At 46.0% G+C, this 17,114-nt stretch overlaps 1 protein-coding gene and 1 non-coding gene across 6 annotated transcripts in view; both read right to left on the bottom strand.

Moving 5' to 3' along the window:
- Positions 1–17,114, bottom strand: part of LOC145536416 (polyprenol dehydrogenase-like) — a 264,105-nt gene that overhangs the window by 32,609 nt on the left and 214,382 nt on the right. For 3 of the 5 annotated variants that reach the window (XR_014075833.1, XR_014075831.1, XR_014075832.1), the window contains 2 exons: positions 14,303–14,437; positions 8,127–8,253 (listed from right to left, as the gene is read on the bottom strand). The exons of 1 other annotated variant lie outside the window; for it this stretch is intronic. The gene's annotated coding sequence lies outside the window, so the exon portion shown is untranslated. The remainder of the gene's footprint in view (positions 1–8,126; positions 8,254–14,302; positions 14,438–17,114) is intronic. One more of the 5 variants, XR_014075834.1, reaches the window with a different exon arrangement.
- On the bottom strand, positions 10,822–10,893 carry TRNAC-GCA (transfer RNA cysteine (anticodon GCA)). The gene has a single exon. It is a non-coding gene; the product is annotated as a tRNA-Cys (tRNA).

Genomic DNA, 17,114 nt, shown 5'->3' with positions numbered 1-17,114 from the left:
GTGCACCCACAGGTCACTATGCTCTCATGTGGTGAATGAGCTTCTTGGCTCATGAAAGGAAGCTAACATCCCAGAAAGACACCCTGGCTGGCCACAGCCTTCCAGAGTACCAGCCCTCCGGGTGTTGGGCCAGCACCTTGCCTTGATGATACCCAAGGACTTACAGAAGCTCAGGTGATGAGGTCTCATAGAGACAAGAAATCAAGAGACTTATTTATGCCCAGTCTGTGTCCTGGCTTTCTAAATGTGTCTGGTGGCTCAGCTGGTAAAGAATCCGCCTGCAGTGTGGGAGACCAAGGTTCGATCCCTGGGTTGGGAAGATCCTCTGGAGAAGGGAATGGTAACCCACTCCAGTATTCTGGCCGGCAGAATTCCACGGACCGGAGTCCAAAATAGTCAGACACGACTGAGCGACTTTCACGTCACTTTTTAAATGTAAAGATCTGTTTGTTGTTGCTTAGTTAGTAAGTCGTGTCTGACTGAGACCCCAGGGGTTGCAGCCCACCAGGCTCCTCTGTCCATAGGATTTCCTGGGCAAGTGTACTGGAGTGAGTTGCCATTTCCTTTTCGGGGTGGGGGATCTTACCGACCCAGAGTTCGAACGCACATCTCCTGCTTGGCAGGTGGATTCTTGACCGCCGAGCCACGAGCGAAGCCCAAAGGTCTATATGATGATGGCATAAATGTGGTCCATGGACCAACATCACTGGTCTCACCTGAGAACTCGTTTGAAATGCGAAAACCTCAGCCCCCACGCAGACCTGGTGGATTACAATCTGTATTTTCACAAGGTTCCCAGGGAATCAAGTACACAGTCAAGTTTGAGAAACCTAAAAGTCTCTCAAATCTTTTGCCCCGTTTGTACAAAAATAACGCACTGATGAAAAGTATTTGTGCCACAAAACGCCCCAGGATGTCATCATATTTTTCAGACTTTGTGAGGGAGGCTGAAACATGGGTCCATGAGGATAAACAACAGGCAGTGACATGTGTACCCTGAGGGGCTCGAAAATGCCAGGTGGATGAGGCAGAAAGGGGGGAAATTCTACCTAACATTTTGCTTGGCAAGGAAACTTGAGTCAGTGAGGCAGACCCCTGTTGAGTGAGGAAGTTTCGTCTGAGAGGTGCTAGCTCCTACCCCCAGGTAAGACTTCAGTCATTTTATCACGGGTCTCTCTCTCCCTGAATCGGGCGCAGATCTGTGATGGCTGGTTTTATTGGTAAATGTGGCTGAGCCACGGTCCCCAGAGACAATCAGACATAATTCTGGATGTTTCTGTGAGGGGTTCTGGTTTTTTTTTTTTTTGGTACAAGATGAATATTTCACTCGGTGAACTCTGAGTAAATCAGATGCCCTCTCCAATGTTGGTGGGCCTCGTCTAATCAGTTGAAGGTGTCAAGAGCCTAAGGGTTGATCTGCCCTGAGCAAAAAAAGGAATTCTGCCAGCAGACAGTCTCTGGGCTTCTTTAGCTGCAACATCACCTCTTTCCTGGGGTCTTCAGCCTACTGGTCTACCCCGAAGGTGTTGGACTTGTCAGCTCCCACAACTATGTGAGCTAATTCCTTAAAATAAAGCTCTCTTTGGAAATCAAAGCCTGAATATTCATTGGAAGGAGTGATGCTAAAGCTGAAGCTCCAATACTTTGGCCACCTGATGCAAAGAGCCGACTCATTGGAAAAGACCCTGATGCTGGGAAAGATTGAGGGCAGGAGAAGAAGGGGACGACAGAGGATGAGAGGGTTGGATGGCATCACCGACTCCATGCACATGAGTTTGGGTAAACTCTGGGAGTTGGTGATGGACAGGGAGGCCTGGCGTGCTGTAGTACATGGGGTCACAGAGTCAGACATGATTTAGTGACTGAATAACAACAAAAACACATCTATAACTATGATTCCAGGCATCACGGAAATGTGTAAGCCCAAGCTCAACAGTCATGGAGCTATACTTGCATTAAAAGCATTCAGACCTTGACATTCTTTGAAAAATACAAATGGTCAGATATTGCTTTTTTTCTCCAGAGCTCCAGATATGTTTCTAATGAGCAGTCGTGTTAAAAAAACAACTGGACTATACGACGATCTTTTACTTTTATCCAGTTTGTTTCTCTTTTTCTATTTCACCTTCAGTGTTTCCATTTCACTTAGTTTATGTTCTCCAATCTCTCCACCTCTCTCTTTTTTTGATGTTCTGTCTCAAGCATTTATCAAGTGTAGTAGAAAAGCTTTTGCATATTATATATAAATATGCATAACATATATGTTTTAGAAAACGTATACATTTTTGCCTAACTAAGCAATCATGACATCTTGATTCCCCTCATTGACTTAGTCTGAATAGAATGCTAGGTTTCCAATTAAAAAATAGCTCTGCAACAAGCAACAGAGGTTTACTGTATCACACAGGGGAACTAGAGGGAATATCTTATAATAACTTACGATGGAAAATAATTTAAAAAAGAATATATATATATGTGTGTGTATCTGTACAACCGAATCACCTTGCTGGGCACCGGAAACATTGTTAAGTCAACTACACTTCAATAAAATGTATCTATTTTACAAAACGGAGAAAAGCACGGCTTGGCTTGCCTGGCGCTCCCCACAGTCCCGTGAAGGTCAGAGCGCCTGCCATCCTGGTGGAAACCAGAGACAGGATCTAAGTCCTAAGCGACCTGCATTGAGAAGATGCAAGCTCTGTCAGGGAGGCGGCCCCACAAAAGACACAGTGCCGGGCACAAAGCTATGGGGTTGCAGTGTGCCAGCCTGCAAGGGTGGGACCGGGAATTGCACGCCCAGGCTGGTTGTACACGCCAGGTACCGAATGGGGATACAGTGGGTCTTCCCTCAGCTGCGAAGACGAGCTCTGATCCCAGAGATGCTGTGACTCTGGAGTCCCCAGCCTCCGGGATCCAATGCCTGATGCTCTGAGCTGACGTCCTAACAACGGAAATACAGTGCGTGGCAAAAATGTCACGTGCTTGAATCATCCCGAAACCATCCCCCAACTCCCCGGTCTGCGGAAACGTCCGTCTGCCACAAAACCGGCGTCTGACGCCAGAAAAAGGTCGGGGACCTCGGCTTTAAAGCATCGTCAGGCCGAATAGCTCCCCGGGGCTCCGTAACGGCGGTCACTGCGGTCAGGACAGCTGTCAGGGGTGAAGGAAGAAATTGCCAAGCTGTGCCAAGTCCCATCTGGACAAGAGGCCGGTCCTAATGAGAAGCGGAGTTTGGTGGCAAGGTGCCCCGTGTTTAAACCGTCTTCTTGATGGTTTGTCACGATCCTTCCATTTGAGCATCTCTTTCATGGCAAAGAAACAGTCCAGACTTTTCTCCTGGATAAACTCTAAACATAGACTCACCTATGTCATTTTGAAGGTGAATGTCTTTGGAGGTGACCTCTTGGCTTGTTCTTCCTGGAGATGATGGACTTCAGGGTTGGAGATTTTTTGGTTTTTAATTGGGGAATAATCGCTTTACAGTGTGGTGTTTGTAGGAGAATTCTTTGAGGACAGGAAGCATACCTCCTCCTTTTGTGTGGTTTCGGGTTTTCCTGTTCATTTTTTGGAAACTGGGCTTTTGTTCCTCATCTCGGCGAAGTCTGGCAAAGCACAGAAGATGCAGCGGTGAGTCTCTGCTGGGTACGAGCTGTGCGAGCGCGGGCGGGTCACGAAGCCGCTCAGAGGAGGCGATGGGTCACACACGGGCACCGTGAGGATCCACTGAGTCTGTGTGGGGAGACTTCCTGCAGCCAGACCCGACCCTCAGCCCGGTCTGCATGGAGGACTGTTGTCAGTGATACTGGCGTGGAAACTACTGTACAAGCAGAGTGACTGCTGCAACTAGTCCTGGTGCAATTACTACTACAGCTGTGAGGGTTACGACTACAACTATGAGGGTTATGATTACAACCATAACATTCGCCATGACGACTACCACTGTGACTGGTGTAATAGTGACTGCTGTTATGGCGACTATGCCAGCTAGTCCTGGTGCAATTACTACTACAACTATGAGGTTTATGACTACAACTATGAGGTTTATGACTACAACCGTTACATTTACCATGACAACTACTGTGACTGGTGTGATAGTGACTACTGTTATGAATATGCAGAAGGAAATGGCAACCCACTCCAGTGTTCTTGCCTGGAAAATCCCAGGGACGGGGGAGCCTGGTGGGCTGCCCTCTATGGGGTCGCAGAGAGTCAGACACGACTAAAGCGACTTAGCAGCAGTTATGACTATGCCAACTAGCCCTAGAGCAATTACTACTACAAGTATTAGGTTTATGACTGCAACTGCAACATTTACCATGACAACTACTACTACTATTGGTACAATTGTGATGACTGTTACAATGGTTATGATAACTAGTACTAGTGTAATTATTGCTACAACTATTAGGTTTATGACAACAGTAACATTTACCATGACAACTACTACTGTGACTGGTATAATAGTAAATACTGTTACAATGACCATGCCAACTAGTACTAGTGAAATTACTACTACACCTATTAGGTTTATGAGTACAACCATAACATTCACCATGACGACTACTACTGTGACTGGTGTAATAGTGACTGCTGTTGTGGTGACTATGCCAGCTAGTCCTGGTGCAATTACTACTACAGCTGTGAGGGTTACGACTACAACTATGACATTCACCATGACGGCTACTACTGGGACTGGTATAATAGTGACTACTGTTATGACTATGCCAACTAGCCCTAGAGCAATTATGACTACAACTATTAGGTTTATGACTACAACCATAACATTTACCATTACGACTACTACTATGACTGGTGTAATAATAGTAAATACTGTTACAACGACTATGCCAACTAGTCCTAGTGAAATTACTACTACACCTATTAGCTTTATGACTACAACCGTAACATCTACAATGACAATTACTACTACTATTGGTATAATAGTGACTACTGTTATGACTATGCCAACTAGTCCTAGGGAAATTACTACTACACTATTAGGTTTATGACTACAACCATAACATTTACCATGATGACTACTACTATGACTGCTTTAATAGTAAATACTGTTACAACGACTATGCCAACTACTACTTAGGGAAATTACTACTACACCTATTAGGTTTATGACTACAACCATAACATCTACCATGACAACTACTACTACTATTGGTACAATTGTGATGACTGCTACAATGATTATGATAACTAGTACTAGTGTAATTATTGCTACAACTATTAGGTTTATGACTACAACAGTAACATTTACCATGACAACTACTACTATGACTGGTATAACAGTAAATACTGTTACAATGACCATGCCAACTAGTACTAGTGAAATTACTACTATAACTATTAGGTTTATGACTACAACTGTAACATCTACCAGGACAGTTACTACTACTATTGTTATAATAGTGACTACTGTTATGACTATGCCAACTAGTCCTAGGGCAATTGCTACTACAACTATTAGGTTTATGACTACAACTTTAACATCTACCACGACAACTATTATTACTATTGGTACAATTGTGACGACTGCTACAATGATTATGATAACTAGTACTAGTGTAATGATTACTACAACCATTAGGTTTATGACTACAACTGTAACATTTACCATGACAACTACAGCTACTACTGGCACAACAGTGACCACTGCTACAATGACTCTGACAGCTAGTACTACTGTTGATTACTACTATAATTATTCGCTTTACTATGACAACTGTAACATTTACATTAACAACTACTGCTACTGGTACAACCAGTACTACTGCTACTATGAGTATAGCAATGAGCACCGCTATAATGACTATTACAAATATTACTACCACAACTGTAATATTCACTGCTACATCAATTACTACTACTACTGCTGCTGCTATAATTATTACTACTACTATTAGGACTGCATAATGTGTACTACTACAACTGCTACGACTATTATTACAAGTACTAAGACTATTATTACAAGTACAGCGATTCCAATGACAACAATGACAACTACTACAATATCACTACCGGTACAACTTATGCTACAGCAAACGGTGCTACGGTGACCATTAGTGTTACAGACATGACTGTGGCAGACACTACTCTCACAACTACTATAATTGTTGCCACTGCTACACCTACTGCTACAACAGTTAGTGCTGCTACAACTGTTACGATCGCAACATCCTATTACAACCACAACTACATCAGTTGCTACTGCTACAAAAACTAATGTTACAACCACTGCTACAACGATTGCATTTACTACTATAGCTATAACCATTACTGTAACTGATGTGATTATAAACACTACTAAAAATATTACTAGTGCTACAACTATGACAGCGTTAGAACTAATAGAATTACTACTACAGGGATTAGGCTTTCCACTACGACTGTAACATCTGCCACTGTGACAACTACTACCAACATTAGTGCTGCTGCAATTGTGAGTACTGCTACAATGACCACAGCAGTTAGGACTACTGCAATTACTGCTCCAACTATCATGCTTACTCCTACTACAGTAATATTGACTGCTACAGCTACTATTGCTGGTTCTACAAGTATTACTGCTGCTACAATAACTACAGCAATTGGTACCACTGCAACTGTTACTGTCATTATTACATGTACAGCAATTCTGATGACTACAGCAATGATGACCACTGAAACTACTGCCAGTGCTATTGCAACTACAGAATTGGTTCTACTATAACAATTACTACTACAGATTCTACTGTTATTATCACAATTACGGTGATAATACATTTTTGCTACTGCTACACCTACTGCTATTACAATTAGTACTGCTAGAACTATCACAACTCCTATTACTCCCCTAACTACAGCAATTGCTACTGTGACAAAAACTCCTATTACAACCACTACTACTTATCAGTAGTAATTATTACTATTGCTATAACAACTGTTACAATTAGTACTACTACAACCACTACTGCAACTATTACGCTTACCAGAAATACAATTATAGCCGTTACTACAACTACTAAGATTACAAACACTATTGTAATTATTACAAATGCTACAACTGTAATTATTACAAGGAGTAGTATTGTAATTACCACTATAACGGTCAGATTTACTACAATTTGGGCTTCCCTGGTAGCTCAGTGCTAAAGAATCTACCTGCCAACGAAAGAGATGCAGGAAATAGTAGGTTCCATCCCTGGGTGGGGAAGATCCCCTGGAGGAGGGCATGGCAACCCACTCCAGCATTCTTGCCTAGAAAACTCCATGGACAGACGAGCCTGGTGGGCAACATTCCATGGGGTCACAAAGAGTCGGACATGACTGAATCGACTTAGCAGGCATTGCAATAGTGCAAAAGAGACCTTTCGTGGAGCCAGACTCACCTCCAAAGTTGGCACCGGCAACTGGGGGTTTATAGCCAATGAGCAAGGGGGGTCAGTGGATGGGAACATCACTGGTTGGGGGACTGTGCCTCAACTGACCTCACAGGATTCCTGCCGAGCGCTGGGCAGGGTGACGAGACCCCATTTGGGGTTGGTGGAGAATGAGGAACCCAATCAGATGTTGAGACAAACTGATAGAGAGTCAGCCAGACACGGTCTGGATCAGCATGCAGACTCTTGCACATTTATGAACTGTGTGACCTGCAGGACACCTGACTCAGGCATCCTGCTTCAATTTTCTCATTTATAATCAACGGCGAAGGACTTCGCTGGTGGTCCAGTGGTGAAGACTCTGCTTGCCAATGCCGGGGACACAGGTCCCATCCCTGGTCCGGGAAGGTCCCACATGCCACGGGGCAGCTAAGCCCGTGTGCCGCAACTACTGAAACCCATGCGCCCTAGTGGCTCTGCGACAACAGAAGCCGCCGCAATGAGAAGGCCGTACGCGGCCACCGCCGAGTAGCCGCCACTCTCCTTTGCAACTAGAGAAAAGCCGGCACAGCAGTCAAAAGACTCAGCATGGCCAAAACGGAATCAAAATTATTTTTAAAAAGTTCTTGAGAGAAGAAATCCTGAGTTCTCATCACAAGGAAAAAAATATTAAAAAAAAAAAAAAAGAATCAGGTCTTCCACAAAGTGGTTCACGGAATGCACACAAGGTTTAGTTACACGGGCCAGCACACTCACCGGGAACTGATTCACCGACTCGACAGATGGCACGCGAATTCAGTCTCTGCCGATTTCAATCACCCCCATTCCATTTTCAGTGTATCCACAAGGGCCGTCCCTAAAGTCAAGGGACTCTCCAGAGTTTCTGAAATTATGAGAAGGATACAAACATTTCAGTAGAGGCATGGAGGGTTGCATCTCTTTCCCAAACAACTGTAATTGTTTTATTTTTGTAGCACATGCAAGTTAAGGGGATTTTAGCAAATACTGTAATGGTTATTATTATTATTTTTACGTATTTATTTGGTTGTGCTATGTCTTAGTTGCAGCATGTGGAATCTAATCCCCTGATCGGGGATAAAACCTGGGCCCCCTGTATTGGGAGTGTGGAGTTTTAGCCACTGGACCACCAAGGAAGTCCCTGAATACTTTAATTCTTCAAATGGATTTCAATTCCAAATTCTCATGTGAGAAGACCTGTTTCCCTTTCTGTTGTTTTTACTCATCAAGTTGTGCCTGACTCTCTGCAATTCTATGGATTGCAGCCCGCCAGGCTCCTCTGTCCATGCGATTCTCCAGGCAAGAATACTGGAGTGGGGTGCCATTTCTTTCTCCCGGGGGTCTTCCTGACCCAGGAACAGAACCCCCATCTCCTGCTTAGCAGGTAGACTCTTTACCACTGAGCAACCTGGGAAGTCCCACCCTACTTTTAAAGGCCACTAATTTACAGAGGAAAGTAGCAAACACATAATGATCAAGTTTTTTTGATTTTTTCCGTCAGAGAAGAATATGCAAATTATTTTGTCATCATTAGAAAATCCTATTAAAGATATTTTATCCCCGTTCCAGGGCTTGAAGGATCTGAACACAAGGATGACTTGGCTGTGACCTGATTATTGCAAAACTTTAGTAAATCATAATCTGTTTCGCTTTCTGTTTCTTGATATTTTTTGAAGTGTGGATTAAGAACCAAACCCTCTTGACTCTTTCTAACTGTAGGCAAAAGATTTGCATAATGCAAAGAATGTTCGATTTAGGGCATAAATCTATCTGGCTGAGTATTCATCTGTTTACTTAGAAACCGGTTTCCTCGCCACACCCCGAGTCTGCAGCACTGGATGGTTACTGCCTGCAATATGCTGTTGTTCAGTCACTAAGTTATATCCGACTGTTTGTGACCCCATGGCCTGCAGCACGCCAGGCTTCCCTGTCCTTCACTATCTCTCAGAGTTTGCTCAAACTCATGTCCGTTAAGTCAGTGATGCCATCCAACCATCTCATCCTCAGTCATCCCCTTCTCCTGCCTTCAACCTTTCCCAGCATCAGGGTCTTTTCCAAACACTTGGCTCTTCACATCAGGTGGCCAAAGTACTGGAGCTTCAGCTTCAGCATCAGTCCTTCCAATGAACACCCAGGACTGATCTCCTTTAGGATGGACTGGTTGGATCTCCTTGCAGTCCAAGGGACTCTCAAGAGTCTTCTCCAACACCACAGTTCAAAAGCATCCATTCTTCGGTGCTCAGTCCTCTTTGTGGTCCAACTCTCACATCCGTACGTGATCACTGGGAAAACCGTAGCTTTGATTATACAGACCTTTGTCAGCAAAGTGAGGTCTCTGCTTTTTAACACGCTATGTTTGTCATAGCTTTCCCTCCAAGGAGTAAGCGTCTTTTAAAAAAATCTCATGGCTGCAGTCACTGTCCACAGTGATATGGAGTAGAATACTGTTAACTGTATTAACTGTACTGAAAATTATTTTAACACTACTTTGGGAGTAAAAGATAATTCTACAGTGCCTTCACTGTGGAACGTTTAATAATGATTTTTTTCCCCCTTCATCAATGCGTGGCAGTCCAATATCACTGTGTCATTTCTTGTAGCTGAGATGAAATGAAGCCAAACCAATGTTGGTTCTTCTGCTCCTCTTCTCTTTCCATGAGCACTTGTAGAGTTTTTTTTTTTTTTTTAATCTTTTGGACAATGCTACCAGAACACGTGTAGAATTGGTTTTCTTTCAAATTTTCATTTAGAAGTCAACATGCAGTCATTTTTCTATTTCTTGGCTTCCAACACTCACCTTTCAACATTTCTGTAGTGAGTGCTTCTGGTCTATCTAGCCCATATTCCTTTGTAGGAAATCCTGTTTCCAGTTTGGTATTGGTGACTGTTCTCAATGTCTCTCAATTAATGTTTTATCTCCTTAAGCATTTTAAGCTTTCCTCTGCATGCTGGAAACATTTTTTCCCTCCTCAGTTTTCTACTTGACCCAAAAATTGATTTCTCACCGTGCAAAGAGCCTGCGTTCATACTTCAAACTCCGAGGTTATGTTTATCTACTTCATGCACACTATTGTATCTGTTTCTTAGGATCAAATACCCCCAATTTTCTCTGAATCTCAAAAATGTTTAAATCATATTTTTGTTACGAAAATCTTTTTATAGTTGGAATATAGTCAGTTTACGGTGTTGTGTTGGTTTTGGATGTATAGTAAAGTGATTCCATTACACATATACTTTTCAGATTCTTTCCCCTTATACATTATTATAAGACACTGAACATACTTTCTCCTTCTGTATAGAAGGACCTTGTTAGTTGTTCAGTCGTGTCTGATCTTTGTGACCCCATGGACAGTAGCCCTCCAGGCTCCTCTGTCCATGGGATTCTCCAGGCAAGAAGACTGGAGTGGGTGGCCATTCCCTCCTCCAGGGGATCTTCCCAACCCAGGGATCGAACCTGGGTCTCCTGCATTGCAGGCAGATGCTTTACCATCTGAGCCACCAGGGAAGCCCGTATATATATATTAGTGTGTATTAGCTATTTTACATATAGCAGTGTGTATATGTCAATCCCAAACTCCTAATTTACCCCTTCCTCCTTTTTTCCTTCTTTTTCAATTAATCTCATTTGTATTTTGTTCGGTTTTGGGTCGGGAAGATCCCTGGGAGAATGGAATGGCAACCCACTCCAGAATCCTTGCCTGGAGAATCCCACGGACAGAGGAGCCTGGTGGGCTACAGTCCATGGGTTTGCAAGAGTCAGACACGACTGAGCAACTAACAGGTTTTTTTTTTCTTTCATAGTTAGCAATATGTATAGTGAAATGCCTTCTGTAATTTTGGTATCAGAGTGCCACACAGACCGTTTATTTAAGGCATGCGTGACATTGACTTCCCCCTCTTTGAAACCCTTACTAGAGATTTTTAATTGGAGATTCAATGTGAAGGAGGGAGTCACAGTCTTGATTAAAATGTGCTCTATGAAATCAGCCTTGGGGGATGGACTGCTACTCAGGGAGAGGGGAAGACGTAACACATCCCGGCGGGGGGCGGGGAGGGTGAGATTCTGCCTGTAGAGGCGGGAGGCGGGAGAGAACGGTCACCCCTCCCTCATCTGTCTAACAAACTGTGCTCGTTTGAGACGCAGGTCCTGGGAGGTGTGGACAGACTCCCAGTGGGGACAATTCCTGCTCCCAGGGAACCTCTATTACAACAGGAGGAAGAACCAGTCAATACCAATAACAAGGGATTTCCCTGGCAGCTCAGCAGTAGAGAATTCCCCTGCCAGTGTAGGAGACCCGGGTTCGAGCCCTGGGTCGGGAGGATCCCCAGGAGGAGGGCATGGCAACCCAGTCCAGAATCCTTGCCTGGAGAAGCCCATGGACACAGGAGCCTGGTGGGCTACAGTCCACGGGGTTGCAGAGAGTCGGACACAACTCAGCAACTAAACAACAGCAACAAAAAGAAATTAAGGGCCAAAGAGTGTGATTATGTGTCTTAAGGAATTAAACAGATGGTGGGAGAGGCCCCTGTGAATGGAAAAGTCAGGGGGTGATCTCAGGGGGTGACAGTCATCTTTAAAAATAATGTTTTTATTGGAGGATAACTGCTTTACAGTGTGTTGGCTTCTGCTGTTCAAGGAAGTGAATCAGCCCCATGTATACATAGATCCCCTCCCTCCTCAGCCTCCCATCCCTTCCTCTGGGCCATCACAGCATCGAGCTGGGCTCCCGGTACTGGAGAGGAGCTTCCCACTAGCTGTCTGTTCCACACACGGTTGTGTACAGATGGGGACACGATGCAAACAGGGACAGACTTTTTATTTTTCTTTGGCTCCAAAATCACTGCACATGCTGACTGCAGCCATGACATTAAAAGACGCTTGCTCCTTGGAAGGCAACTTATGGCCAACCTAGACAGCACATTAAAAAGCAGAGACATTACTTTGCCGACAAAGGTCCGTCTAGTCAAGGCTGTGGTTTTTCCAGTGGTCATGTATGGATGTGAGAGTTGGACCATAAAGAAAGCAGAGCGCCGAAAAATTGATGCTTTTGAACTGTGGTGTTGGAGGAGACTCTTGAGAGTCCCTTGGACTGCAAGGAGATCCAACCAGACCATCCTAAAGGAAATCAGTCCTGAATATTCATTGCAAGGACTGATGCTGAAGCTGAAACTCCAAATGTTTGGCCATCTGATGTGAAGAACTGACTCCTTGGAAAAGACCCTGATGCTGGGAAAGATTGAAGGCGGGAGGAGAAGGGGACGACAGAGGATGAGATGGTTGGATGGCATCACTGACTCAACAGACATCAGTTTGAGTAAACTCTGGGAGCTGGTGAGGGACAGGGAAGCCTGGCGTGCTGCAGTCCATGGGGCTGCAAAGAGTCAGACACGACTGAGCGACTGAATAACAAAACGTAGGATGCCGAGGAGACTTAAGCCTGTGGGCCACGTGCATGATGCTGGGTCTCAGGTGATAGCTGCCGTGGTGGAAATGTATTGAATCTGGTGGAGAAGGATGTATCTGGTGGAGAAGGAAGAATCAAGCTTCTGTTTTGTTTTGACCAGCTGAACGATGCTGTTTACAAGGATAGGAAAGGCTGTGTTGTATGGACCGAACTGTGTCCCTCACCTAAAATGAGTATGTTCAAGCCCCTGAACCTCAGTGTGATGGTGTTAGAAGCTGGGCGGTGATGAGATGTAGATGAACTCTTGAGGGTGGGCCCCCCTGATCGCCTTGGAGAAGGACATGGCAAACCCACTCCAGTACTCTTGCCTGGAGAATCCCACAAACAGAGGAGCCTGGTGGGCTCCGGTTCAATGGGTCTTAAGACTCTAACACAACTGAGAGGCTTCACACACACACACAAGGAGAGAAAGAATGAATTCCTGTTGTTTAGCCTGGTCTCTGGCATTTTGTTATGGCATCTGGAGCTAAGGCACTGAGTGTGGTGGATTTTGCTGGTCTCGCCTCTTCCAAAGGTGACACAGCTGCCCTTGTCCTGGGGAACTAACCCTCCCTCTCTATGCAGAGGGTTCTTCCACCACCGATGATGTTAGTCACGGGCGGGTTACACTTGATGACTCCAGTGTTCTAAGCAGCTTTTGTTTGGAAAATGGGGTTGGGGCCGCTCATTGCAATTTGTTGCCACAGTGTAGCCGCTCTGTCGTGTCTGACTCTTTTGCAACCCCATAGACTAGGCTGCCGGGCTCCTCTGCCCACGGAATTCTCCAGGCAAGAATACTAGAGTGGATAGCCATGCCCTTCTCCAAAGGCATCTTCCCCACCCAGGGATCGAACCTGGGTCTCCCACATTGTAGGCAGATTCTTTACCGTCTGAGCCACAAGGGAAGCCCACCTATTCCAATTCAGTTTGTCTAAATATAAATGGGTTGCAATTTCCACCTCCAGGGGATCTTTGCAACCCAGGGATTGAACCCAGGTCTCCCGCATTGCAGGCAGATTCTTCACCGTCTGAGCCACCAGGGAAGCCCAGGAATACTGGAGTGGGTAGCCTGTCCCTTCTCCAGGGGATCTTCCCGACTCAGGAATCGAACCGGGGCCTCCTGCATTGCAGGCGGATTCTTTATCAGCTGAGCTACCAGGGGACCCCCCCCCCCCCGGCAAAGGGGCTTTTTCTAAATCTGTTAAAATAATGACACAGATGTGCTGGTGACCATCGACGCCCGATGCTTCTCTTACATGGAGAAAACCAGTGAGGGTGAGGTGAATGGACAAGGTCAATGGGCAGGATCGTTAGTCACCAGCAGACCCCACCAGGTGTGAAGGTAGACTTGCTGAAGGTGTCTCATCCCCACGTGGGTTCATCCTGGGAATCCCCCTGCATATGAACTGCCATATCTGAATGGTGAAGAGGTAACCACCAGGAATCACGGGGGAGGTCGTCAGCCCTTACCTGAATGAGCCACGGTTTCTTCATGAAGAGGCTGGGCTGTAGGACCGCCCTGGTGTGAAATACCCCAGCTCTGAGACACACCAAAGACCTCAGCGGGGGCTTAACCCTGAACCGTTTTCTGCAGCCTCATGAGACCTAAACACAGGGTAGGGGAAGTTATGATACTTCTGCACTGGCCTGATATCTTGTTATCCCACGATCCCTGGTCCGTGAAGATCCCACATGCCACGGAGCAACGAAGCCCATGCACCCGAGCTCCTGAGCCCGGGTGCCCTAGACCCCACGCTCTGCAACAAGCGGAGCCACCGCCACGAGAAGCCTGCTCGCTGCAACTCGAGAAAATACCCTTGCCGCAGTGAAGACCCAGTGCCGCCAAAAATAAATAAATACGAATTTTTCTTTTTTAAAGAAAGAATTCTTCCCCTCGAGCCCCGACCAGCTGCCCTGTTCCCCCAAAACATAATCTTCCAATTATGAGGCCATTTGTTCTCATTTCTCCCGAGAGGAACCAAGTGACAGTCAATGCATCTGGCAACCCTCATTTACCCGTCACAGCTTGGCAAACTCTACGTGGAAGCTGGCTGTGCTGGCTTCTGCCCCCCTGCTGGGCAGCCTCACGGAGGCTCTGAGGGGCCCATTTAAGGCTGACTTTTCTAGGAGAGACTGAGTTTCCACCTTCCAGGAACTAGCCAGTGAGTGCCAAAGAACTTGGACAGTTTTATTGAGCCATTTTGATTCCCCCTCCCCACCTCCTTTTTTAAAAAATACAGTCACTGTGGTGAGCTATTCATAAGATAACATATATCATTTTAACCATTTAAAAATATACAGTTCAGCAGCATTAAGTACATTCACAGGGTTCTGCAACTCACACCACCATCCACCTCCAGGACTCACTGTTCTCGGAAAACTGAAAGGGTTGCTGTTAAACTGTAGTTCCACAGCCTCTTTCAACCAGCATCTTCCTGTCCTGTAAATGTGACGTCTCCAGGGAGCACACATGAGTGGAACCATATGGTGTTTACTCTCCTGTGTCTGCTTTATTTCACTGAGCATAATTCCGACATGGCTCAGCGGTAAAGAATACGCCTGCCAATGCAGGAGATGAGGGTTCGATCCCTGGGTTGGGAAGATCCCCTGGAGGAGGGCATGGCGACCCACTCCAGCCTTCTTGCCTGGAGAATCCCATGGACAGAGGAGCCTGGAGGGCTACAGAAATGCAAATCAAAACTGCAACAAGGTGTCACCTCGCATTGGTCAAACGGCTGTCTTAAGAAAGCTCCAAACAATAAATGCTGCACGGAGTGTGGAGCAAAGGGAACCCTTCGGCATCACTGATGGAAATATATTCCGAATAGGTTCAGCCACTATGGAGGAGAGTGTGGAGGTTGCTTCAGCAAGTAAAAACAGAAGTACTATATGATCCAGCAAGCCCACTCCTGGAGCATATCAACAGACAAAACTCTTTCATTTTAAAAGACCTATGCACCCCTGTGTTCATAGCAACACTATTACAATAGCCAGGACGTGAAGACAACGTAAATGTCCATCAATGGATGAATGGGTAAAGAAGTTGGGGTACGTATACATTCAATTGAATATCAGCCACGAAAAAAGGAATGAAATTGGGTCATTTGTGGTGATGCGGATGGAGCTAGAGTCTGTTATACAGAGTAATAGTGTATATTAATGCATACATATGGAATCTAGTCAGCTTCCCTAGTAGCTCAGACGGTAAAGCATCTGCCTGCAAACCAGGAGACCTGGGTTCGATCCTTGGGTCGGGAAGACCCCCTGGAGGAGGAAATAGCAACCTGCTCCAGTCTTCTTGCCTGGAGAATCCCACGGACAGAGGAGCCTGGAGGGCTACGGTCCACGGGGTCACAAAGCGTGGGACATGACTGAAGTGACTCACACACACGTCGAATCTAGAAAAATGGAACCGATGGACGTATTTGCAGGGCAGGGAGAGAGACGCAGACATGGGGGACAGACTTGTGGCCTCAGCGGGGGAAGGAGAGGGTGGGAGGGACTGAGACGGCAGCGCTGACGTCTACACACCACCGTGCGTAAAGCGGGCAGATGGTGGGAGGCCGCTGCGTGGCACACGGAGCTCAGCTCAGGGCTCCGTGCTGACCCGGAGGGGTCGGGTGGGAGGGAGGCTCAAGACAGAGGGGATACACGAATGTGTGTGTGTGTTAGTGGCTCCGTCGTGTCCGACTCTCTGCGACCCCGTGGACTGCAGCCCGCCGGGCTCCTCCGTGCGTGGGATTCTCTAGGCGAGAATGCTGGAGTGGGTTGCCAGGCCCTCCCCCCGAAGATCTGAATACATACAGCTTATTCACATGGTTGGACAGCAGAAATGGACACAATACTGTAAAAGCAACGAAAACACAGCGGAAACAAAATAGATGAGAACATATTAAAGCCGATTGTTTTGTAAAGAAAATGTGAGGCGAGGGTGAGGAAGGGGAGGACAGGCACTTTGGGGTCAGCAGATCTACAACGGTGAACGGAGGACGGATGCACACCAGACCCCACTGTACGGCCCAGGGAACATATTCCATCAGTGCTGTTCAGTTCAGTCGCTCAGTCGTGTCCACTCTTGGCGACCCCGTGAACCGCAGCACGCCAGGCCTCCCTGTCCATCACCAGCTCCCGGAGTTCACCCAAACCCATGTCCATGGAGCCGGTGATGCCATCCTGTGATAAAAGATCATGAAAAAGAATATGGAAAAGCATATGGATGTGAACAAAAGTATCATGACGCTGTACGGCAGGAACTAACACGAAATGGCAAACCAACTACACT

Source organism: Giraffa tippelskirchi, chromosome X, assembly GCF_054371585.1.
Source record: "Giraffa tippelskirchi isolate mGirTip1 chromosome X, T2T-mGirTip1v1.2.pri, whole genome shotgun sequence".
In the NCBI taxonomy this organism is placed as follows: Eukaryota; Metazoa; Chordata; class Mammalia; order Artiodactyla; family Giraffidae; genus Giraffa; species Giraffa tippelskirchi.
This window is presented reverse-complemented; position numbering and strand designations above follow the sequence as displayed.